This window comes from Zingiber officinale, chromosome 11B, assembly GCF_018446385.1.
Source record: "Zingiber officinale cultivar Zhangliang chromosome 11B, Zo_v1.1, whole genome shotgun sequence".
Taxonomy (NCBI): domain Eukaryota; kingdom Viridiplantae; phylum Streptophyta; class Magnoliopsida; order Zingiberales; family Zingiberaceae; genus Zingiber; species Zingiber officinale.
The window spans coordinates 71662398-71689362 of NC_056007.1; the positions used below are offsets into that span (position 1 = coordinate 71662398).

Consider the following 26965-nt stretch of genomic DNA (forward strand, 5'->3'; position numbering starts at 1 on the left):
AGCCTTATAGGAAGTTAGAGTCATTATCTCTAAGTATTGAATAGAGATGGTCCCTGTGAAATCTGGTAACGACTAACCCACGAGGGCACCTCGGTTATAGATCATAGGAACACATGACTAGTTAATAACAATAAAGATAAAGATATGAGTTCAGCAGGGTTTTCTACTTCCTTATGAAGGGGTTGCTTCTCCTTTCAAGGGAATATCCTAGACATCTGTGAACGGGTTACCCCTGTCACTAGGGCCCCTCGGGTATACGATCTAAAGTACTCTCTCTATGAGATTTACAATTCCTACACAAACATTTAATCTACATGGCAATCAAACGTCTCATGCATGTCAAATAAAATAGATACAAGAGCAAGTCAATATCACATAATAGGTAAAAGGCATAAACATGAGTTGTTACATCGTACTCTTAACCACAACTACTTCCTAATCCTAGAATAATGAATCTACTCCATAGACGAAAGAGGAGAACCCAAAGACATCATGATATACAGTATTCAATTCTAAATTAAGAGAAGGAAAAGAAACGCTTATCCAATGGTGTTAAGTGATCCTTGGTTCCAACCCTTTGCTTCCAGAGTTGATGTGATTATGAAGACACTCTTGGATCGTCGAGCGGAGGTTCGGGATGGCGTGGGATGACACCAAGGTGATCTTTCTTCGAACGGCCGCCTCCTCCTCCCTGAGAAGAAATTTAGAACTCGTTTTATAGGGTAAGGCACGAGCGCAACATGGCCCATGCCACGGCCATGCGGGATTACACGACCAACTCCTTCTTGGCTGCAGGTTTAGTGACACAGCCGTGTTCTTCTCTGGTTATGGATGCTTCACACGGCCGTGTAGGGTCACATGACCGTGTTCTCCTTCTCCTCTAGATGTGTTGCACGGTCGTGTAGGGTCACACGGTCAGTGTCGGTTAGTCTTCTGCTTTGCTTCCTGGTACGTCGATGATCACTGTTTTTACTCCAAAAGTTATCCCTATCAACACAAATGCACATAAAGAGTAGATATCTGAAATAGAAGAGTAATTATGTTATAAACATGATAAGGAGTGTAAGAATGCATAAATCCATCATGAATAAAATACGTGAATGTGTGTCAAAACATGCATAAAAGATTATAAGATCTACGCACATCACACACCCAAACTTGAACCTTTGCTTGTCCTCAAGTAAAATGCTACAATCTAAATTCATGAGTCCTTATAGTGTTTCATAATCCCTAGTGCACTCTCCTAACTCTATCAACTAGTTTCATTTATAAGCATGATTGTGGAGTAACCTAATTATGGACTAACCATAAGTTCTTTGTGCTTAGTGTAATAGGTGACTTAAGCTTTTCAAGTTTCAATTTTCTATCCTAGTCAAGTCGTCAAACAATTGAGTTCCTAATATTCCCAGTGATAGGCACTTACTTGCCACACACTTGGTTTATTTTCCTTAAATTACACAAGGTCTCAAAGGACTACTCGGAATCAAGAGAAACATAACATTTATTTCCCAGTAACCTAACTCAGTCTCAAAGGGGTAAATTATTAGTTTCCACTCATGACAACTATTTTTTAATCCCTTATTCAAATGATTTTTTTTAGAAGTATAGCACTAATCACAAATGCAAGTAAGATAAATGCAAATGTTTGGGATTTAGATTTTTCCAAATGAGCTTCTATGATCCGAGGTAGTCCAGTAACCAAAATATAAATAAGAAATCACCATGGGAACAAAAGTACTAAGCAATTTGGATGAATCATAACTATTCCAAAATGTATCCACAATTAAAGCTTAAGTGAAGTGAAAGTAAGATCCTTAAGGCTAGGCTAAAACTCATACTTATTTCCGTACAATACTTAGCTCATTTCATGCTACTAGAGATAGAGAAAAGAGGTACACTGAACATACTAGTACTACTATCTCTACAACAACATGAATTAAGAAATACACATGCTAGTCATTTTACTATCGGATAAGTCAGCAGATAAAGTGGTCTATTTGATACTCTCAATAACGCCTCAAAAGAAAACAAACTGAAAAATTAGAAATCAGAACATAAATGCAATTAGAAAGAAAACAAACTAAAAATGCAAGTGAAACAAACTAAAACTGCAGAAACTGAAAAAGAAAAGAAAAATGAAAATACATGTCTCAGGTTGTACAGACACAACACCCCCTAGACTTGAACTTTTCATCGTCCCAATGAAACTAATATAGTGGTGGGGGAGAGGGAAAAGGGGGTCCTCATCGTGTGTCAGAGGGGAAATGAGGCATACCAAGGAGATGACTAATATGTTGATGGTATTGGAAAAGAGAATCTACTTGTTGTCTAGTAATATCCATAGCATCCATAAAATTCCTCATTCTCTCCTAGTCAACCTCATAATCTTGCACAAATCTGGTCACCTCGGGTGTGAAAATCTCTAGTAAACTGAAAATGGTCTTGTACCTCTCTAAACTGCTCGTTAGACAACTTGAAACGGCCCTCCAACAGTTGTTGTTTGGCAGTGTGCTTTTCCTGAAGCGATTCCTAAGAGGCGCGAAAATCAGAAAAGTCGAATATGGAAGGACCCGTACCATAGGTAAAAGAGTGTCTAGTAGGTTCCAGATGTCTGGATGGTTTTGAGGGTCTAGACGACGAGGGCTCTTGGTGGTGTTCAATATCTCCTAAGAGGGGGGAAACAAACTCGGGTACTAAATCAATGATAACCCAATTAGCGGGGTTACGAACTAAAGTGCGCTCGAGGCAGGGAAGGGGTAATGGAAAATCATCGTTTCTAGGAAAGGTAAACTCATTCTCGTCCCTACATATCATCTTCATGGATAAACAAGAATTGATATTGATCTTGTCATTACCATGAACGACCTCCAGCCCATCAAGGTCACAACCCATATTTATAGCTATTTAGGTGATTAAACTGCCAAAGACTATCATTCCTGAAGATGCCTTTCCTGCAAGTTTGGTAAAAAAGTGAAACTCAAAATCAAAATCAACTTTATTAAGCATAGCACAAAGAGAATAAAGTTTCACCTTTCTAACTACCCCATCACTATCATTCTACCAAAGATTATTTTACTCATGACATAGTGAAGGTATTTAAAGATAGGGTTTTGTATTCGAGATGCCTTAGTTCTAGAGGGCTCATAAGGGTTCTTTGATCCGGTGATTGAAGTCCAAAACCCATTCCAGTTAATAGATGGATCAAATCTACGGGCACCGCTAGTAGGTAAACCAAAACAAATGTTAAAATTACTATATGTCTATTGGAATTCCCTGTTCATCAATATAAAATTTATGTTTCCAATGTAATCATCCTCAAAAAAAATTTGATATCAATTGAGCTTAAAAATTCAAGGACTAGGTGGGGATAGGTCAGAAGACGTGTGTACATAATGTCATTCCAATCAAAAGAACTAATCATTCAATCTATATCGTCCCTAATACCTAACATCTCCATAGTAGTTGGATCCATATATCTAGTACACATAATTTTTCTAATGACAAGTAAATTATATCTAGCTTTTTGTTCTTGATTTCTAAACACAATATGAAACTCGTTATCATTACCTTCATTGTATGCCACCCTTTTGCCTTTGCCCTTTGATAAAGTAGCCTTTCCTTTGCCCTTGTCTCCTCTCGGTGCATTTCCTTCGCTAGATCTGCCACTCCCTCGTCAGAGCCTTTTCAAGAGTTGAGACATGATTTTCAAGGTGAGTTGGAGGAAGTTTTTGTGGGTGGAGGTGGGTCTTGAAGAAATAGGAGGAGGAAGAAGAAGAAAAGTAGGAAGATGGTTTCTTCTTTTCTTGAATTTGGGCTTTTCGATTGAATCCTAGATCTAGATCTTGAAAGGATGAATCTTAGATCTAAGTATTTGAGGTTGATAAAGTGGGATGAGGGAGAAAAAGGATTTGGAACAAAAGGAAGATGGAAATTTAGGTAGGTGGAGGTGTTTGACGGCATACACGGGTGTGGCACAATCGTGTCTTAAGGGCACGGCTCGATTGAGGGTATCGTCACACGGCCGTGTTATTTGGCACGACCTCTCCCTTTTTCATCAAAGCCTCAGTCACATGGTCGTGTCTCCTTCCTCTCGGGTGGTCTTGCATGGCGTCAATTGACACGATCGGCTCTATTATCTGCTCTGCCAAAACCACATGGTCGTGTGAGTTCACACGGCCTGTGGTATTTCCACTTCTGCCATCATCACACAGCCGTGTAGGGTCACACGGACGACCTCTTGACTTGCGTAGTGGCAGGATTTGCTCCTCTTTGACTCCTCCGACGCCTTCATGTTGGCATTCCGCAAGTGTACGAAAATGTCGTAAGTAATAATAAAAGATATCGTATCCACAGGGATTGATATAAGCACTAAAGATATCTCAATACGAATTAGCTAAACAACTAATCAATTGATTCATAAAAGTAAAGTGCAACTATGAAAGGTAAGATAGAAATAAAAGAATAAGAAACAAGAATAAGGGTAATGATAAGGGATGTTCTAGGAGTTTTAGTTTCTTTGTAAGGTTATTCAATGTAAATGATCTACCAAATCTTATTCCTCAATTGTCCATTATTTGTAGAAGGTTGCCGGTTCTCTCTTGCAATAGACAACCAGCCTAGGACTAAAATCTATACCTAAATGTCATCAATTAGGTATGAATCTATGTTGCCCTTACACGGGCTTGTTCCTGTCATGAACGTCCATCGGATAATCAACATAGGCATTCACAATTCATCAACCGCATAAAGATACAAAGATTAATTCATACTATCTATCCTACCCCCTTGAAAATTCATATTTCACCTTCAAGATCATCCCTCAAACGTCCTTACACGGGCATGTCTGTCACATACGTCCCTCGAAAAATCGAATGAGGAATTACCTCTACAAGATCCACAAGATATCCAAACATTCAATCAAGCATGGTAATTAAGCCCTAATCACAACAATTCACACAAGAAAGAATGGATACAAATAGGGAAAAATCATAGAAATTGGAAATTGGCATATCTACAAGAGTTTTACATCAAATCATCCTTACAATTACTCCCTCCGTCCTAGAACAAAGAAATCTACTCCATAAAATGGGGAAAAAAATTCGAAGAGAGGAAGATTACAAGTATTCTTGATCATACATCCAAGAAGAGGAAGAAAGAAAGCTTATCTATGATGAAGAATCATCTCCGTATCTGATCCACAATCTTGGAGTCGAAGCGTTGAAGATCCGCCCTTGAATCGCCAGAAAATCCCTCCAAGATGGTGGAGGAACGTCTAAATCTTGATTTCCCCCAAAAAGGGAGAAGATCCCCTTTCAAATGAAGAAGAAGGGCTTATATAGAAGGGGGGTTTGGGCGCCACATGACCCCGAGGCACGGCCGTGTGAAGTTCACACAGCCAAAGCCACTCCCTTCTCTGCCTACCTTACATGACCGTGTGTGATACACGACCGTGACATGCTTCTTCCATAACTCCCTTTGCATGGTCGTGTAGATCTACACGGCCTGCACTGCCTCTGCCTCTGGAAACCTTGCACGACCGTGTGGTGCACATGACCAGGGCCTTCTTGGTCTCTGGAAACCTTGCACGACCGTGTGGTGCACATGACCAGGGCCTTCTTGGTCTCTGGAAACCTTGCACGACCGTGTGGTGTATATGGCCGAGGCTTTCTTGATCTCTGGAAATCTTACATGGTCGTGTGGTGTACACGATCTGGCTCCTTTTGGCTTCAAATTTTGACACGGCCGTGTGAGGTTCACACGGTCGAGGCCACTTCCTTTTCTACTACAACCACACGGCTAAGGATCTCCACATGGCCTAGGCAACCCCCCATGGCAGGGTCATGTAAGGTTCAGGAACAACGCCTTCCTCTCTAGCTTTGCTTGCAGATTTGGCCTCGAACATGAATCCTTCACCAAATTCGACCCCTTTATACAGAAAATGCACAAAAGTAGATCTCCGAACAAAAAGAGTAAATATGCTAAAAGGAAAGCTGGAAGTACGAAAATGCATAGATAAAGCATGCTCAAAGTATGTGAATATGCGTCCAAACATGCTTAAAAGTGTATATAATCTACGCACATCACTTCACGCTCATGAAACAATCATGGACAGCTCATGGAGGCTATGTACAACCTGAAAACAAAGAATTAGAAACAAATTTTTCAAATGAACTTAACTAAAAATAATAACATAACAAACCAAAAACTAATTAAATAGAAACCCTTGGATTGCCTCCCAAGAAGTGATTCTTTTAGATCTTTAGCTCGACCCTGTCTTAGTTAATGTGGACTAAACCCATGGAAACACGACGGTTCCCCTCCTAGGGTTAATACTTCACTTTGCTCCTTCATTCTTGCTCATGCAGGACATATGTACTTGTCATAATTAGTTGGGGGCGATCTCTCCAAACTTGCCGAATCCTGCATTACATCAGGTGGCCTCCCATGGAAATGACATTCCTCAATTTTGTGAGCATCCGACTTACTGATATTTTCTTGAAAAGAAGAGACACGGTCAGGAGAATTAGATAGATCGAATTCTAGTATTTCCTTACCAATCTCCATGGATAACTTGTGGTTATTCACATCAATGATGGCTCCAACAGTCGTAAGGAATGGTCTTCTAAGGATGATTGGGATATGAGGATTCTCCTCAATATCTAAAACAACAAAGTCTATGGGGTATGATGCATCCGGCCACCTCCACTGGTACGTCTTATACTATACCCATAGGGTATCTGCATAAATGGTCAGCTAAATGGAATGCCATAGTAGTCAGTTTAATATTCCTGAGGCCTAGCTTGTTACAAATAGAATATGGAATAAGGCTGACACTCACCCCCAGATCACAAAAAGCCTGTTGGACCCTGTGGTTGTTTTTATGTGATCAACCAGGTTTAAGTTAGGTCTTGTTTGTTTTTGATCCCTGTGTCTAAGTGTGCAGGAGCTTAGGAGCTCAGGAAGTTGAGCGGAAGATGCAGCTAGCAAGAAGGACGACACGGAAAGGGAGCCGACGGGCTCAGTGCGTCTGAAGGATGAGAGAGCTATGGAAGAGTACATCGGTGGGTGAGAAGAACATGCACGACGTTCGAGGGACGTAAAGTTGGGATGGAAGTCTGCTCGAGGAGAAGGCCGAAAATTGGATTCGGGTGAGCCCTATTTCTGTTGGCCGGAATCACCCAAACGCATGGTGCTTTGGAAGTCAAAGCAAAGGAGAAAGTGAGTTGGAAGTAAAGCCCGAGGCGCCTTCATTGATCAATGGAGGCGCCTTCACCTTGAAGGCGCCCTCATTGCTCAATGGAGGCGCCTCAGACAGGTCAAAGATGATCGTTTGCGCAATGGATAAAGTTTTATCTATCCACTCATTGGAGGCGCGTTGGACCTCTATTGGAGGCGCCTTGGACCTTCATGATAAGATTTCCAGAAGCTATAAAATGACCCCTGGAGCTAGGAAATAGATATCTGTAACGCCCACCCTCCCTGCTAACCCTAAGGGACGGGGCTACGATACTCTACGTACATATTACAGCGGAAGACTTAAAATAATTTTTCTTAGATTAATAAAACTTTTCTTTTGTTTGCATATCCGAACTACACTAATATGGTTTCCATAACATGATAACAAGATAAATAAAAACATAACATCAAGTCAACCATGTAGTACTACAATTTATGAAACCAAAGTGTAATTCCTAAAAGTTCTTAAAGCAGGTTCTTATTTGGTTGCCTAGCCACCGCCACACACATCTCTTTGCCTCTCTTGTTGCTCCTTTAACTCATCCAGCTTTTTCCTTTATCTGCGGTACAAGGAAAGTAAGCTGTGAGCACTCATGGCTCAGTAAGTTCCTTTCCTACTCACTAAAACCAAAAATCATTACATAATCAAAGAATATATCAACATAACATGATCTCAACTAGTCATGGCATAACATATCATACTCTTTAATCATATCATGCAACATAACAAAATCATAATTAGTCATGGCATATCATCTCTTAAAGCATAGCATGAAATATAACATAATCATATCTAATCATGGCATCTCATCCCTTAAAGCATAGCATGGAACATATCATAGTCATATCTAATCATGGCATATCATAAATCATAGCATTATCACAACATGATCATAAAGTATATGCAATATGATTTTGAAAACATGTATCCGAAAAACATGTGTATGTCTCATGATCTTTAAAATCATTTCTTCTTACATATATATTTGAACATAATATCAACATATTGGGGATCCCGGCTTAGTACCACATACATACATAATGCGTGCATCCTAAGTAGATCCAAGGTAGCTAGTCTTGATCCTACTAGGAAACTAGGCCCGTAGCTCGACCTAGGGGCACGTAAGGAGCCCACCCTTTACTAGGCCCGTAATTCGACCTAGGGGCGCATAAGGAGCCCACCCTTTTGGTGCAAGCCATTCAAAGTAAAATACATGTCATACTTATACATATCATACATCATACAAGCATGCATCACTTAGGCATACATCATATAAAAGTATGCATCACTTAGGCATACATCATGTCATAAAGGTATGCATCACTTAGGCATATATCATATAAAAGTATGCATCACTTAGGCATACATCATGTCATAAAAGTATGCATCACTTAGGCATACATCATATAAAAGTATGCATCACTTAGGCATACATCATATAAAAGTATGCATCACTTACGCATACATCATGTCATAAAGGTATGCATCACTTAGGCATACATCATGTCATAAAAGTATGCATCACTTAGGCATACATCATATAAAAGTATGCATCACTTAGGCATACATCATGTCATAAAGGTATGCATCACTTAGGCATACATCATATAAAAATATGCATCACTTAGGCATACATCATGTCATAAAGTAATGCATCACTTAGGCATACATCATATAAAAGTATGCATCACTTAGGCATACATCATATTAACATGCATATCATAAAAGCATACATATTTTAAGCACATAGCATATCATCAAAGTATGCATATTTCCTTCCACATAGCATATCATAAAAAGCATGCATATTCTAAGCATATAGCATATCATCAAGCATGCATATTCTAAGCACATAACATATCATCAAAGCATGCATATTTCTAAACACATATCATATCATAAAAACATGCATATTCTAAGCGTATAGCATATCATCATGCATGCATATTCTAAGCACATAACATATCATCAAAGCATGCATATTTCTAAACACATATCATATCATAAAACATACATATCTCTATCCACATATCATATCATAAAAAGGTATAAATCACATGCATACATGGTTAAGCATAAGGGTGTATCATGTGATTATACTATCATAAGAAACATGGTAACATAGTTAACTTGAGTTCTAAGCTTCCTAAACCCTTGGGTTCCTATCATGGCCGAACCCCCTTAGGTCTCAATTTAGGTAAAAACAACCTCCAAGCATGTGAAACCTAAGTTATCATTACATGAATTTCATAGGAAGCATTATAAGTATGATTTACTTGGTTTCTAAGTTCTCCAAGTCCTTAAACTCATGTGGCCGAACCCTATCAGTATATAAACAAGGTCCCAAATGTCATGAAAGCATGGAAACCTTAAACCACATTTATAGCATTTTTTTCCAAGTAACATAGTAAGCATATTGAGCTAGTTCCTAAGTCCTTCAAGCCCTTAACATATGTCATAGTCAAACTTTTAACAAGTGTTCATGAGGGCTAAAAACAAACATACAAGCATGTGAACTTGAACTAACATCATGTATAAATTCATAACAAAACATTATACAACATGTATGGCCGAAACTTACCCTAGCCTCAATTAGGTCATTAAACAACATATAGCATGGGAACTTTGTCTTTCTACTTATCATATTCCATGTCAAGTGACATAAGCATATTTAATTCTTGTTCTAGGGTTTCTAGGGCATCTATTCCTTCATGGCCGAAACATACAATAGTTCATTTAGGTCATGGAAAAATTATACAAGCATGTGACACAATCAACACATTATCCTATTTTCATAAGAAGCACTTTTAACACATTTGGTTTCATTTCTAAGGCCTCTAGGTCTTTTAAACCCTACTTGGCCGAAACTCAACAGTATATAAACTTGCTTCAAATAGCCTAAAATCATAAGAAATCATACAAGTTTCATAGCATGTATAAAGACAAGCATAATAAACATACATGTGAATTGTGTCTTAGGCTTCCTAGGTTTCTTTCCCTTTTTATTTTATTTTTCCTCATGGCCGAAACCTACCATTCTTTAAACTAGGTTTTAAGTGTCCTAAAGCATGGAAAACCTAAGTAAGTTTCATGGCAAAAATTACTAAGAACATCATATACAAAGTTGGTTCATAAACAAGCTAGGACCCTTGTGATCCTACATGTCATATATCATGTAACTAATTTTCCTATACTCAATTTAAACATAAGAACATTAAACAACTTTCATATCATAATATCACAGAGGTCTTGAGCATATTATAATTTTGTTTAAGCTTTTCTAACTATCCATCTTATCATGGCCGAAAATCTAAAATAAGAGTTCATGAATTTCTAGCAATGTTCAACATGCAATTCTTTAAGAAAACTCTATATTCTATCATACAAACATGGTTACTTAAAATTTAAAGGTCTTCCTAACCCTAAGCCCTTTTCTTGGCCGAAACATATAAATGGATTTCTTTTGGTTCCAAGTAACTTTTAAGCAAGAAAACCAAAAAAAGATCCTTAATAGTTCATGGAGAGAATCTTGCATTAGTTTGGTTACACAATATTTTCCCTAACCTCCTTAAAATATTTTTGGCCAAAATTCTAGGGTTAGGCACTCCTCTGATCAAGCATCAATTAAGTATAAAAACATGAAGAAAATCCTTCCTACATAGCATAGAAAACATATCATAAAATAAAGACTTGTTTAAACCTTCCTAGATTTGAAAACCCTTTCTTTGGCTGAATTTTTCTTAAATTCCTTCCTAGGTTTTCTAATCCTTATAAAATCCGAAAATCACATAAAAAGCCTTGTACCACAGGTGAGGGGAAGCTTACATCCTTTTCGCTTGTGGATCTAAGGTATGGTGATGGAAGAAGTAGCCTCTTCTTCTAGTTCCTTTCCCTTGATTCCCTTGCTTAGTCCTCCTTGTATCTTAGGCTTTCTTAGGAGAAAACCTTGGCTTTGGGGCCGAAGATGGAGGAGAGGGGACTGATGGTTTCAGTGAGGGAGAGAAAGAATGAGAGAAAATGAGAGAAAAATAACCTTCTCTTTTCTTGCTCCCTTTTATGTTAAGGGGGAAGAGGTAGCAAAATTGATTTTTGCTTTCCTTCTCCCTTAGCCTTTTTTTTTTTCCTATTTCCTATTTATTTTATTTATTCATTTATTCTTACCATTCATGATGAAATAAGGGGGATTGAATCCTCTTAATTCCCTCTTTAAATTTTCGGCAACAACAAAGAGGAAGAAGGAGAGAAAGGGAGGAAGGCAAGTTGCCTTTCTCTTGCTCCTTTCTTGTTTTCTTTTGGCTAGCTTTTACTCTTACCTTTATCATGAGTTTCCCTCCTTTGCTATCAATATCTTCTCTCTATCCCAATTGGTTTCTACTAATTAATTCTATGAAATATAATATATGAGGTTCATGGTTCAATCCTTGACCTCCTCTTCTTTTTATTTCATTTTATTTCTTTTTGCTTCAACTCACTTCCTATTATTTTTCTAAGAAAAAATCCCACATTCATATATTTATCTTACAAGCTTAGTGGGTATTACAATATCAATCAAGCAATTAACTTTGTAATCATTTCTAGCAATAGTTCTGAGCTTCTAGTGTGTAAAAGACCTCTCCGCCTTCAGAGAAGGAGATCTTTCAGAGCTTTTTCTACTGCCTTGGATTAACAACCTTCTTGGTTGTAACCAAGTAAATTGCTGAGTCTTTTTCTTTATTTCTATTAGTTTACTTTATTACTATTGCACTGTTTGAGTTGAAAGAATCGAGGAGGGTATACTTTTATTTTGCAGGCAATTCACCCCCCTCTTGCCAGCCCTGCTGCAACAAAAATTGGTATCAGAGCCTGACAGCCTCAGAAGGACTAACCGCCGACTGAACCACAAAGATCAAGACGATGGCCGAAGCGAACATTCATCCCCCGAAGTTTGATGGAGACTTCACTACATGGAATCAAAAAATGGAGGTATTTTTTAAGACCGAATTCGATATTCTTTTAATAATGAAGTATGGATATACAGCGCCAAAAGACAAAGAAGAATACAACTGGACGAAGGAGTAGGCCGATTTTGTGGCCAACGGAAAGGCAAAATTTCACCTACTCAGTGTTCTGCCGCCCCAGGAGGTAAGTCGGATCGGAAGATACGACTCCGCCAAAGACCTCTGGGATAAATTCCTTGAGCTCCACGAAGGCACCTCAGAAGCAAAGCTAGCGAGGCATGACATCCTCCGGACTCAGCTGACGAATCTCCGGATGAACACCGGCGAGAAGATAGCGCAACTCCAAGCGAGAATCAAGGAGCTGATAACGCAACTGACAAATCTCGGCGAATCGGTAATGAACCAAGATTCCATCCGGTATGCGCTCAACGCCTTCCCTAGAACTCCAGAGTGGGCGTCCTTAGTAGATGCTTACGACATCTCTAAGGACTTTGAGGTAAGTAGTTTAGAAAGTTTATTTTCTACTTTCGAACTTCACGAGTCTCGACTTGCAGAGCCTAAACAAGTAGAGAAGTCAAACCTCAATATTTCACTACAAGCCGAAAAGGATGATCCCGACTCCGAAGCATCGATCGACAAATTGAAGCGACGCTACTGGTAAGACGTTTCAATAAATTTCTTAAAACTAATAAATTTAAATCATAGCCGAGTCAGCATTAGTGCAACAAAAGGATGGTCCGGTGCTACAACTGCAACGAGGAAGGGCACATCAAGGATGACTACCCCAAATTAAAGAAAAAGGACAATGAAAAGTCTCGAAGACCAACGTCCTCGAAGCGCAAGAGTCTGAAGGCTACATGGGATGAATCATCCTCCTCGGAATCTGAAGTCGAAGCTTTCTCGGGACTAGCGCTGATAGCCAACCATCTGCCAGAAGAAGAGTCAAGCTCAGAAATGAGCATAGGGAGAAACATCAGAAGAGGAAAGCTATGATGAAGGGGGAGCACCACAAAGTAAGGTAAGTAAGGTACGTGCTCTGAACCCTAAACAGTCGTTTCAATTTATTAAATCTCTTTCTAAAGACTTAGCTGAATCAGAAAAAAAAAATTGCTAACTTAAATAAAATGTTAGATAATTTGAAATTTGAAAATGATAAATTGAAACTCCAAATTGAAAAGTTAAAATCTTATAAATGTTTAAATACTAATGTTTTTCAAAAATAAAAAATTAATATTTATGGAAAATTAAATTGGTATATAAGAAAACATCAGGGTCAACTTAGAAGTATACCTAAAGGCTATATACCCCCTAAGTTTTTAACTAACCCTGTAGCAAGTGGATTAACATCCCTTTAAGATTAATTCTTTCAGAAGAAAATTAAACATTAAAATTTCTTTATGAGGCTTTGTCTAAGGAAGTGGTTGTTTCTCCAATAACCAAGAAGGGCTAATGCCTCGCCATGACCTGGAAACCAAAATATTGAAAATCAAATGTTTAGTTAACTTTATGATAAAAGCATTAAATAGATAATGCCTTTAAAAACATTTTTTTTGGAAATTCTTCAAAAACATTTTTTTCTAGAAAAATGTTTTGTGCATAAAATTTTAACTTAAAAAAAATTCTCAATTAGAAATTTTTATTGGAAATTCTCTTAACTACGTTTTTCTGAAAATGATTTAAATATTAAATTTTTACTTAGAATTTTTTTTTTAAGAACATTTTTCTAAGTTAAAATTCTTCTAAATGTACACATTCCTTTGAGAAAATTGTCTTCCTTAGAAAACTTAGATATTGTTTTAAACAAATGTTTTGTACCCCTTTTTTTTTTTGCTGTGATCAAAGGGGGAGAAATAGGTATAACTTAAGTTTAGGGGGAATTAAAACTTGGTTAATTTTTTAAACAATTGTGTTAGAACTAAATTTTGTGTATGTTGCAATTTAGTTTAATTGCAAATTTAGACTTTAAATGTTAGTTTGGTAATTTATTTAAATTACTACGTGCCTGTTTTTTTTACCCTAACTTAAACTTGGGTTGATACACATCAAAAAGGGAGAGATTGTTGGATCTCATGGTTGTTTTGATGTGATCAACTAGGTTTAAGTTAGGTCCTATTTATTTTTTATCCCTGTGTCTAAGTGTGTAAGAGCTTAGGAGCACAGAAAGTCGAGCGGAAGACGCAGCTAGCGAGAAGGACGGCACGGGAAGGGAGCCGACGGGCTCGGTGCATCCGAAGGACGAGAGAATTACGGAAGAGTACACCGGTGGGCGAGAAGAACGTGCACGACGTTCGAGGGATGTAAAGCTGGGACGGAAGCCTGCTCGAGGAGAAGTCCGGAAATTGGGTTCGGGTGAGCCCTATTTCGGTTGGCCGGAATCACCCAAACGCATGGAGCTTTGGAAGTCAAAGCAAAGGAGAAAGTGAGCTGGAAGTAAAGCCCGAGGCGCCTTCATTGATCAATAGAGGCGCCTTCACCTTGAAGACGCCCTCATTGCTCAATGGAGGTGCCTTAGACAGGTTAAAGATGACCGTTTGCACAATGGATAAAGTTTTATCCATCCACTCATTGGAGGCGCCTTGGGCCTCTATTGGAGGCACCTTGGACTTTCGAGATAAGATTTTCAGGAGCTATAAAATGGCTCCTGGAGCTAGGAAATAGATATCAATCAAGCAATCAACTCTGTATTCATTTCTAGCAATAGTTCTGAGCTTCTAGTGTGTAAAACACTTCTCCTCCTTCAGAGAAGGAGATCTTTCAGAGCTTTTTCTATGACTTTGGATTAACAACCTTCTTGGTTTTAACCAAGTAAATTGCTGAGTCTTTTTCTTTATTTCTGTTAGTTTACTTTATTACTATTGCACTGTTTGAGTTGAAAGAATCGAGGAGGGTATACTTTTATTTTACAGGCAATTCACCCCCCTCTTGCCGGCCCTGCTGCACCAACAAAGCCTTATCTATAAATTCTTATCCTAATTTACAAGGTATAGAAAAACTTCCTGGATCCTGGAGTTTGGAGGGAATGATTGCCGTGAGCAGTGCACTTGCATTTCCCTGTCAATGCTACGATCTCGAAATCGCCCTTCTGTCTTCTGTTGGATAGAATTCCCTTCAGAAATTTGGCAAACTTTGGCATTTGGTGAAGGACATCTATAAGTGGTACCTCAATGTAAATCTCCTTAACCTTTTTTAGGAACCTGTGGAACTCCTCATCCTTTGGGCCGTTATTAACCTTTGGGGGACGGGAATTCTTTAACTTTGTGGTGGAAGCAGAAGAGTCCCTTCGCCCTTCTTGGTGATCTCTTCTATGTTTTTGTTCTGGACCAAATTCGGTGTGAAAGGAGAGAGCTCTTCCTTTGAGTTGATTCCTTTCTGAGTAGTCATTTGGGGATTCCCCAAAGTCCATTCGCTCCTTAGCTTAATGAGGTTGCAATGTTCCACTGGGTTTATATTTGGCTTTCTTGGCAATGCTCTTGCTGCTCTTGAAAAGAACTGAGCTATCTGAGCAATTTGGCTATCTTGCATCTTTTGGTGCTTCTCAGAATTCTCCATTCTTTGATTCAATTTCTTGAAATCATTTTTCATTTCCCTTTGTTAGCGAGAACTTCCTCAAGCATCCTTTCTATCTTGGACAACTAACAACCTTGTGAAGACTGCTGTCGTTGATAGGTTTGATGCCCAGGTTGGTATCTTTGCTTTTCCCTTGTAGATGTTTCTTGGTCTTGATTACCTCGGTAAGAAAAATTCAGATGATTCCTCCACCCAGGGTTGTATGTGTTGGAGTATGAATTATTCTGCCTTTGGTTGTAACTGACTATTGTTCTACCTTCTGTTAGCTTTCTATCATGTTGATGAGATTAGCATCTTCAACTGAGCCCATAGAGGGAGTTAGAGTGGAGGTAGATGATGCTGATGGTGTTTTTGTTTTTTGTTTGTCAAACTAGGCCATATTTTTCTTTTGGTAGAATTGGAAGAGGTTTGAATGTTGAGTGGAGTAAATGAATGGAAAGAAGATTGTACCAAATGTTTTGGCCAATAATTTTTTTCCATGAATATTTCACCAGCCAAGGTATACTCTAGAGGATCTTGATAAGGATCCCAGAGCCATGAACTACCTTGGAGAGAGGCTCTCCAATGTTTAAGTTGTTCCTCAAGTGGTTTTGGTGAAGTCTATTCTTTGTCTAGATTTGAAGGTGATGTGCGTAGATTATATACACTTTTATGCATACTTTGACGTACATCTACTTATATTTCATGAGCATAATCTATGTTTATTGCACCCTATTTCATTATAATATCATATTTCCATTATATTCTATTTAGAGATCTGCTCTTTATTTGTTTTGATTGATAGGACGTGATTTGGAGCAAAAACGAAACCTAAATGATGTCTAGAGCTTCTAAAGCATCTGGGCAATGTGGAACTCACATGGGCATGTGAAAACTAAGTTTTTTCATGTTCTGGCCATGTGGAATCAACACGCCCATGTCAAGATCGTGTCAAGGTCATGTGGAATCGACATGGTCGTGTCAAGGCTATGTGGAATCCACACGGCCATGTGAAGGCCGTGTGGAATTTTCAGCACTACAGACTGAAACTATAATGGCTATAACTTTGTATTTGATTAGTGTTATGGGCTGTTTTTTATATCAAAATGTAGAAAACTACAAAATCTACAACTTTTCTGAAGACTTCAACCAGAGAAAACCCCATATTGGTGGTCTAAAAGACGTTGCAATAAAACATGGACATGTAGAGCAATGACAAGGGCCATGCAAGGGGTGTGCAAAATCCACACGGTCGTGTAGCACTTCTAGAGAGCAAGCAGAGGCAGGTCGTGTGAGTCACACAGCCATGCAAGAATTTCAGAGACCAAGTAATGTCAGGTCGTGTGAGCCACACGGCCGTGTGAATCCATCTAGAACTAAAGTAGAACATGGTTGTGTGAGCCACACGACTGTGTGAATCCATCCAGAACTAAAGCAGAACATAGCCGTGTGAGCCACACGGTCATGTCACTCTGGCCAAAAGCAAGATGTATGAGGCCATGTGGATCCACACGGCCATGTCACGGGTCGTGTGGTGCCCATGCCCTGCTCTATAAAAGGGGGATTTTTCTCCCATCTTAGGCTCATCTTTGGCTTGGGGCTCTTCCCCATTGCTTGGGGAAGGGTTCTCCCCTTTGGGGAGGCCCTAGATATCCTTCATCTTCGCTGATCCATCCTCCTTTGGAGCAAGGGAGCACTTCCTAGGATGTCACGCTTCAAGGATAAGCACTCTCCTCTCTCTACTTCTTTGTATTGGGTTGTAGTTTGCTTCTTTCTTCATCTTTGATTGTATTTCCTTTGCTATGGAGTAGATCTCTAGATCTAGAATGTAGGAAGTTGCTGTGATGTGATTGTGATGTATGAACTATGTATTTGGACATTTTCCTATGCAATGAAGTGTTTATATCATCATCTGTGTGTTGTGCCTTGTATGTATATGACGAAATGTGTGTGAGGTCAATCCATGTAGATGTAGGGTTTAGATCACCATGTAGAGGAAGAGCCTTGGAATGTAAGATCATAGGACCTTGTGACAAAAGGTATCCCTTACTTTCTACGTCATTTCCTTGAAACGGGGATAAACTCTCTACTAGAAAAACTAATTAGAGTTTAGAGGGTTCTCCCTAATTAATTTTAGGAAGTGATCTGTGTAATCTAGGAACGTAGGACCGTGGGCCCTTGTGACAGAAGGATGATCCCTATAATCGGACTTTCTAAATTACCACTTCTACTTAATTACATTAATCTACCTTTAGGAAGTGATGTGTGTAATCTAGGAAGGTGGACCGTGGGCCCTGGTGACAGAAGGATGCTCTCTATAATCAGACTTCCTAAATTACCTCTTCTACTTAATGGCGGTAACCTGGGTAAATTCTTCGGTGCGATCTTCGTGGGATTGTACCGGACTCTAGTTAGAACTCCTACACGAGTGTAAACATGGAGTTAGGGAGATGAACAATGCATAGGGACATTAACTAGCATCACAACGAAACCGAAATCCTAGTATCAATCCATCCCCAAATCCAACTCTCCCTCTTTCTCTACTCTTTACATTCTCTCTTTTCTTCACTCTCTCTTTTCCAGCTAACCTTCTATTGTTTAGATAGCTCACCGTGCAAAGTTAACTAGTGCTTAATCAACGGTCCCTGTGGATTCGATATCTTTTATATTACTAACGACCTAACCGTGCACTTGTGGTGATGTAACAGAAGAATAGTCTTCAAATGGAAGTAACTGAATATTGAGCCCTTTTACATCAAGCCTCATTAAGTGTCTAGCGGGTTGAGAGTATGTGGTTCTCCATTTTGGAGGAGAACTTGCAAAAGTACATAAGACGAAGGTTTCTTTTTCTTCAAGTATATGTTGTATTAATTTCCCAAGTAGTTTTGAAAAAGTTTGTAAAGAATCCAAATCATGTACCCATAGTTGTTGTAGAAGGCCATAAGTTATTAAAGTAAAAGGAGTAATAAGTCTTCCTCGGTAATTCTTTTGTTGAAACTTTTCATAATGAATATTGGCTTTTCTGAATGAGTAGAGTAATTGACATCAACAACATTAGTCAATTAGGTCCTATTTGGAACATTGAGGAAAAGCTTTAGTACAAGTAATTTTGTATGTATATTCTCCTTCATAAATGATTGTAATGTCTAGTGTTGTATTTCGATGGAACTAGTTAAGTGCCTCTTCTAATTCAAGAAAATGTTGCAAAGTAGAAGTATCACCCAAATTGTGGATGTAAGTTCGTATATCTTTTGGTAAAGTATTCACATAAAATAAAGTGTTTTTTCTTCCTTTTGTAGCTTGAAATACTTCAAGTGATTGGTAATTCATCAATTTTTGTGGAACCGATAGAAAGTCAGTATCAAGTCTGGTAGGTAGTATTACTGCCATTAAGTAAGTTTTATCTTAGATTTTTCCATCTGTCTGAAGTAATGGACTTATAAGAAAGTTTGGGCCCAAAGTAGTTCTTAATAAGTCATAGGTTTCTTCGATTGAATAAAAGCCTTTATAAGAAGGCTTATTTTCTTATAGTAAGAGTACCTTAACTTCGTCCCAGTTGGCATATAGGCCAGCATAAGGGCTTGAGAGAATAGCATAACAAGAGAACTTTTTGCCCAAATGTTTTTGTAAGATAGTGATGAAGTAATAAGTCAGAGCATTAATAATAGATATTTTCTGACTGGATATTTCTGGAGAGATGGGTATATTCCAGACATTTCAATAAGACATTGTTGGATTGGATCAAATTGAGTTCTTATAGAGAATTGAAAAGTATCATCTTTTCTTTAGAATTGCGGAAGTTCATGGATACTAAATTTCATGGTTTTAAAACCATAAGTGTGGACTTTCTTTTGTTTATCCATCTTGTAAAACATATGTTAAGTGAGTAAATGAGATAAAGTATCAGCTAAGGAATTATTCGTTCCTTTGATATGTTCCCATTTTATTTTCAATCTTTTATGAAGGATAGCGTTCATAAATTTGATCCAACGTTTGGATCCAAGTCCTTTTTGAGTATCATTTGTCTGTTGAATATATTTGATTATAGTTTCACAGTCTATTCTAAGAGTAATTTCTGGTTTCTTGTAGATGAACAACATGAAAGCTTCTAAGGAATAGAGTAAAAAGCAACAATAAGAGTTTGTATTCTCATGGAGAAAATCCTTATCTTCAGTAACATCACCCATTCTTTTATAGTGTCGAACTTGGATATCCATGTGGACTGCTATGTCCACCAGCTGTTTATTAGAAGCATAGGCTACCTAGAGCCACACCTTCATGCGGACTGTCAGAAGTAGGAGACAAAATGAGCCATATAGAGTGTCAAAGGGATGGCGCTTGATGTGCGTAGATTATATACACTTTTATACATATTTTAACGCACATCTAATTGTATTTCATTAGCATAATCTATGTTTATTGCACCCTATTTCATGATAATATCATACTTTCATTATATTATATTCGGAGATCTGCTCTTTGCATATTTTGATTGACAAGATGTATATTAGAGCGAAAATGGAATAAAAATGCACATGGGAGCAACTCCAGAAGAAATCAAGCTTGGGTTGTGTAGGCCACACGGCCATGTGGCCATCCTGAAGTGAATCATGATATGGTCGTGTGACCCACACGACCGTGCAACTCTAACCGTGGCTAGGTATGGCATGGCCGTGCTAATAATCTAAAGGCAAAGCAAGGCAAGGTCGTGCTAAATGGCACGATCGTGCTATTTCTCTAGTGGTCGTGTATGCTTAGGTCGTGTGAGCCACACGACCGTGCAACATTTTCCAGAGAGCAAGTATAGCCAGGCCGTGTGAGCTACAAAGCCATGTAGCCTATCCAGAACTAAAGCATAACATGGTCGTGTGAGCCACACAGCTGTGTCACCTTGGCCGAAAGCAAGATGTATGAGGCTGTGTGGATCTACATGACCGTGTCATGGACCATGTGGTGCCCATGCCCTGCTCTATAAAAGGGGGGTTTCTCCCCTTTTCACTTATCTTTTGCTTGTGGGCTCTTCCCCATTGCTTGGGAAAGGGTTCTCCCCTTTGGGAAGGCCCTAGATCTTCTGTTTTCCCCGATCCGTCCTCCTCCAGAGCAAGGGAGTGCTTCCAAGGATGCTACTCTTCAAAGAAAAGCATTCTCTTCTCTATCTCCATGTATTGAGTTGTAAATTGCTTTACTTATCATTTTTGGTTATAATTACCTTGTAATGGAGTAGATCTCCAAATCTTGAATGTAGGAAGTAGTTGTGATGTATTGTGATGTATGAACTATATATTTGGATATTTTTTCATGCAATGAAGTGTCTATATCATCATCTATGTGTGTTGTGCCTTGTAAGTGTTTGATGAAATATGTGTGAAGTCAATCCATGTAGATGCAGGGTTTAGATCATCGAGTAGAGGAAGAGCCTTGGATTGTAAGATCATGGTGCCTTGTGATAGAAGGTATCCCTCACTTTCTACGGCATTTCCTTAAAACGGGGATCAATTCTTGTTAGAAATATTAATTAGAGTTTAGAGGGTTCTCCCAAATTAATGTTAGAAAGTGATCTGAGTAATCTAGGAATGTGGACCATGAGCCCTTGTGTGAGAAGGATGTTCCCTATAATTGGACTTCCTAAATTACCTCTTCTACTTAATTGCATTAATCTACCATTTGGAAGTGATCTGGGTAATTTAGGAATGTGGACCGTGGGCCCTAGTGACAGAAAGATGTTCCCTATAATTAGACTTCCTAAATTACCTCTTCTACTTAATGGCGTTGGAACTTGGGTAAACTCTTCTGTGTGATCTTCGCGGGATTGTACCAGACTCTAGTTAGAACTCCTACACGAGTGTAAGCATGGAGTTAGGGAGATGAACAATGCATAGGGACATTAACTAGCATCATAATGAAACTGAAATCCTAGCATCTATTATTCATCCTCTTACCCTTCTCTCACTCCTTTCCCTTGTTCTCTCTCTTCTCTTTTCTCTTTCTCTTACTCTCTTTTCCAACTAATCTTACATTTGTCTAGATAATTCACCGTGCGAAGTTAACTAGTTCTTAATCAACAATCCCTATAGGATAGATAATCTTTTGTATTACTGACGACGTAACCATGCACTTGTGGTGACGTAACAATTTTTTGGCATCATTGCTGAGGACTGTTTTTGATTAACATTAGTTGATTAGCATATGAGTTACTCTAGACATTTTTATTTCCTTTTACCTTTTCTTTCTTGTTTTCATTATGCACTTTCTTTCTTGTAATTTAAATTCTGCATTTTCTTTCTTATTTTTCATATAGTATTTATTTCTTATCTTTAATTCTTCATTTTTGTTTCTTCTCATATTTTTTTTAGATATCCATGAGCACTAACATGTCAAGAAGGCCTTTAAGAGATTTCTCATCACCCATTTATGCAAGATTTTTATCTTTGATTGTGCAATCTCATATTGAAGCAGAAAGTTTCCAACTAGACCCAGAGTTAATCACCATGATACAAGGTCACAAATTTAGAGGAGAAATATCAGAAAACCCATATTTCCATCTTGAAGAATTCCTGAGGCTTTGTGATATGGTAAACCGTGAGGATGTCTCAATGAATGTAATTCGATTGATGACATTTCCTTTCAGTATTAAAGATCAGGCAAAGACTTGGTTTAATTTTATTCGTCCTTGAAGCATCATAAATTAGAAATAATTGGAGCAGTAATTTTTGAATCATTTTTTCCCTCTATGCGGAATAGTGTATATGAGGAATTGCATCACAAATTTTGCTAAAGTAGATGAAAAATCACTATTTGAAGCATGGGATAGATTCAAGAGTCTATAAAGATAGTGCCCTCATCATGGTTTGGAAAAATGGCGGACCCTGCACATATTCTATAGGGGAATTTCTTTCTCAAATAAGTGTTTGTTAGATTCATCAGCTGGAGGTTTTTTTATGAACAAGAGTGTGGACGAAGCATATACATTAATTGATCAAGTGACATTGAATCTCCAAGAATGGTTAGATAAAAGTTGGATGAAATCTCTTTAAAAAATTTAGGAAGTGAAAGCCATAAATGTTAGAGAGCTTGTTAAACAAAATGTTATTCGACCATCCTTGTGTTTTGAAAATCTCTAATCACAGAATGTGAATTCCAAACAGTTGGAGGCAAAGATTGATAGCATAGTTTTAAAATGGTTCAAACATGATCCCCCTCCTACACATATAGGATCTAGTGAAAATGGTAATGATATTAAGTTGAGAAGTGGCAAGAATCATGAAGAACTTCTGAAAAAGGACATGTATAGAATTGAGGAGAAGAACAATAGAAGAACTCAAGAACTCAATTCCATTACTCCAAGAAGTTCCCAAAGGCCACAAGTACATTTCCCTCAACGATTGATCACACTAACACTAGATAAGTAAGTTGGACCTCCTCCGTAAGCTCAAAGAGAATATGGGAAAAAGGAAGTTCAATCTTTCCCAAGACCTTCACTGAGGGTTCCTTTTCCACAAAGGCTAGTGAAGGCCAATGAAAACAAAGACTTTAAAAAATTCTGTGATTCTAATATGATTGAGTGTAAATTTCATGATGTATATAATGATGAAGACTCTTCGGATGAGGATTGTGATGATAATGCAATGGATAACAAGTTTTCAGATCTACTTCTAAGTTTTACAGGATGTTATAGTGAACTTGAATTTTTAGATGATGAATGTAATGAAGTAGAACAACTTAAAAATGCAAATGAAGTCAGTGATCCTCCTATAGTAGATTCTCTTGCTGAAGATATAGATGTTGGGTTATTTTTTGATGTTGTGTTGATGATGATGTTATGAAAGAAAGTGTAGGGAGTTGTATTGTGGAAGCAACATCTCAAGAATCACCTCCTTTATATACATGCCATTAGACACTATAAGAATTGCAAGGATTGAACATGTTGTAGATCAATGTGTAGGGACTTATGCAGAGTTGGTAGAGTCTCAAGAATCACCAACTTCAGTTGCACTTCCACCTGAGCCAGAGCCAGAACTAGTACTTAATTCTGAAAAAGATACATCCACTTGTATGGAACTTTCAGGTATTTCTCAGCAAAGAAAGGTTAGTATTTCTTGTGATCTTTTGGAAAACATTATAGAGGTGCCCATCATTGATTTTGTTAGATGTGATTTAGTTTTTATTATTTATTCATCTTATCTTAATATGGTTATGTTTCTATCTTATCTAACATACTTGTGGGAGATTTGTTTTTCTTTTGGGTGTGTAGGTTTTTATGAGGCCTATAATTGGAAGCTCAATCTGAACCGTCTCTGATCACCGAAAAGGACTCTTAAGGAGATAAAGATGAAGAGAGCGGTGATATACTACATTGTCCTTATAATGACAACTCTCTTCATAATAACATGGGGCATTGGAAGAAAACTCTGGAAGTTTCTCACTTTGGCAAGATCGTGATTTCGATGAGCCTAATAAGGGGTCGAGTTAATGACCTTAAACAAGCACTTCTTGGGAGACAACCCAAGTTCAATCTTATTTTTATTTTAGTTTTAGTTTCCTTCAAGTTCCTTTTTAGTTTATTTATTCATAATAAATTATACCCTCTACTTAATTTTTCTAGTCTATCTTATTTTTGTAGGATTTAATGTTAGGGTGGATTGAAATTCACAGATAGAGGAGTATCTTTAAGCACATGAATGTTAACCATCTGGAGCTCATCACTTGGTAACTTCTCTAAATTTCATAAAATCTCCTCCATATATCATTTCTAGTTTTCTTTGGGACAATGAAAAGTTTAGGTCTGGGGGGAGGGGTGGGGATACATTAGATGAATTTGGTTAAGTTTAATTTTTGCTTATTTCTTTTTGCATAATAAATTTTCCTTGTTACATCATTTATCACATCATGATTATTTGTTTCCTAATGCGAAATGCTAGCACGTTTCATCTAGATATTTATGTTGTGTAATTTGGTATGCTAGTATGTCTATTGATCTATGTTTTCCTATCCATAGTAGCATGAAGTGAGCATTGTTATTACTAGAAGAATTTGAATGTTGGCCTAGTTTTAGGATCTCTTCGCATTATGCTTGACTTTGATGGTAGATATTTTTGAAAATAGTCATAATTCATAGAACTGGACTAGTACTCTTGCTTCTATGGTCACCTCTCAACTATATTTTGGTTACTGGATAAACTCAGATCAAGCAAGCTTATTTGGAAAAATCAATCCCTAAAAAATGAAAGTTTGTTCAAGTTTTATACTTTGCAAACATTCAAAGAAAGAAGAAAAAAAGAATAAGGGATAAAAAAATAGTTATCGTGAGTGGAAACTAGCAATTCACCCCTTTGAGACCAAGTTAGGTTGCTGAGGAAATGAATGTTATGTTTCTCTTGATACAGATTATTCCTTTGAGACCTTGTGTAGATAATGCATAGTATTTTTGTGGGGTATGAGCCTTGTGTGTGGCAGGTAAGTGTCTATCGCCGGAAGTATGAGGAACACAGTTAAATGAAAAATTGACTAGGCTTAGAGATTGACACTTGAGAAAGTTAAGCCACTTATCATACTGAGCACGGAGAACTTCTACTTAGGCTACACTTAAAAATTTTTGTATCATGCTCATCAATGAAAGTATATGATAAGTTTATATTAAATCATTAGGGATTATTACATGCTATCTAAGTACATAAATCTATATTATGGGTTTTAGTTGAGGACAAGCAAAGGTTTAAGTATAGGGGTGTGATGTGTGTAGATTATATACACTTTTATGCATGTTTTGACGCACATTTAATTGTATTTCATTAGCATAATCTATGTTTATTGCACCCTATTTCATGATAATATCATACTTCCATTATATTCTGTTCAGAGATATGCTCTTTGCATATTTTGATTGACAGGATGCATATTAGAGCAAACATGGAGTAAACACGCACACAGGAGCAACTCTAGAAGAAATCAAGCTTGGACTGTGTAGGTCACACGATCGTGTGGCCATCCTGAAGTGAATCATGCTACGTCCGTGTGACCCACACGATCATGCAAATCTCCCAGTGGCCAGGCAACACACAGCCGTGCAAATGGTACAGTCGTGCCAACAATCTAGAGGCAAAGCAAGGCAATGTTGTGCCAAATGGAATGACTGTGCCATTTCTCTAGAGGCCATGAATGCCCAGGCCATGTGAGCCATATGGTCGTGCAACATTGTTTAGAGAGAAAGTATAGTTAGGACGTGTGAGCCATAAGGTCGTGTACCCTATCCAGAACTAAAGTAGAACATGGCAGTGTGAGCCACACAACCGTGTCACCTTGGCCGAAAGAAAGATGCAAGAGACCGTGTGGATCCACATGGCCATGTCACGGGGCGTGTGGTGCTCATGCCTTACTCTATAAAAGGGGGTTTAATCCCCTTTTCAATTATCTTTTGCTTGGGGACTGTTGACCTCCGCAAGTGTACGGAAATGTCGCAAGTAATATAAAAGATTATCGTATTCACAGGGACTAGAATAAGCACTAGAAATGTTTCAACGCGAGTTAACCAAACAACTAATCAATTGGTTTCCAAAAGCTAAAGGTAACTAATGAAAAATAAACATAGAAATGAAAGATCAACAAACAAGATTATGGGCTATGATAAAGGAATGTTCTAGGAGTTTTGGTTTCTTTGTAAGATTCCTCAATGTAAATGATCTACCAAATCCTATTTCTCAATTGTCCAACATTTATAGAAGGTTGCCGGTTCTCTCTTGCAATAGACAACCGGCCTAGGACTGAAATCTATACCTAAATGTGATCAATTAGATATGAACTTATGTTGTCCTTACACGGGAATGTTCCTGTCGCAAAGATCCCTTGGATAATCAACACAAAGATCATACTTCTCATCCCATAAGATATAAAGATTAATCCCTAAATCTATCCTACCCTCTTGAATCATCCTATTTTTTCCTAAATCTTATCCCTCAAACGTCCTTACACGGGCTTGCACCTTTCACGTGCTTCCCTAGAAAAATCGAGTGGGAGATAATCTCTACAAGATCCATAGGACATTCAAACAATCAATCTAAAATGAGAATTAGGTCCACATCACAACGATTCATTCAAGATTGAATTGATACAAACAATACAATATCATAGAAACAAGGAAATGGCAAATCCACAAGAGTTTACATCAATTCATCATACAAATACTCCCTCCATCCTAAAACAAAGAGATCGACTCTATGAATCGAAGAGAGAAATCCGAAAATACAAAGAT

General features: G+C 38.0%; 1 non-coding gene across 1 annotated transcript; it reads right to left on the reverse strand.

The window, feature by feature from the left end:
• Positions 1 to 22464: 22464 nt before the first annotated feature.
• On the reverse strand, positions 22465 to 22570 carry LOC122035562. The gene has a single exon (XR_006127104.1). It is a non-coding gene; the product is annotated as a small nucleolar RNA R71 (small nucleolar RNA).
• Positions 22571 to 26965: the final 4395 nt, after the last annotated feature.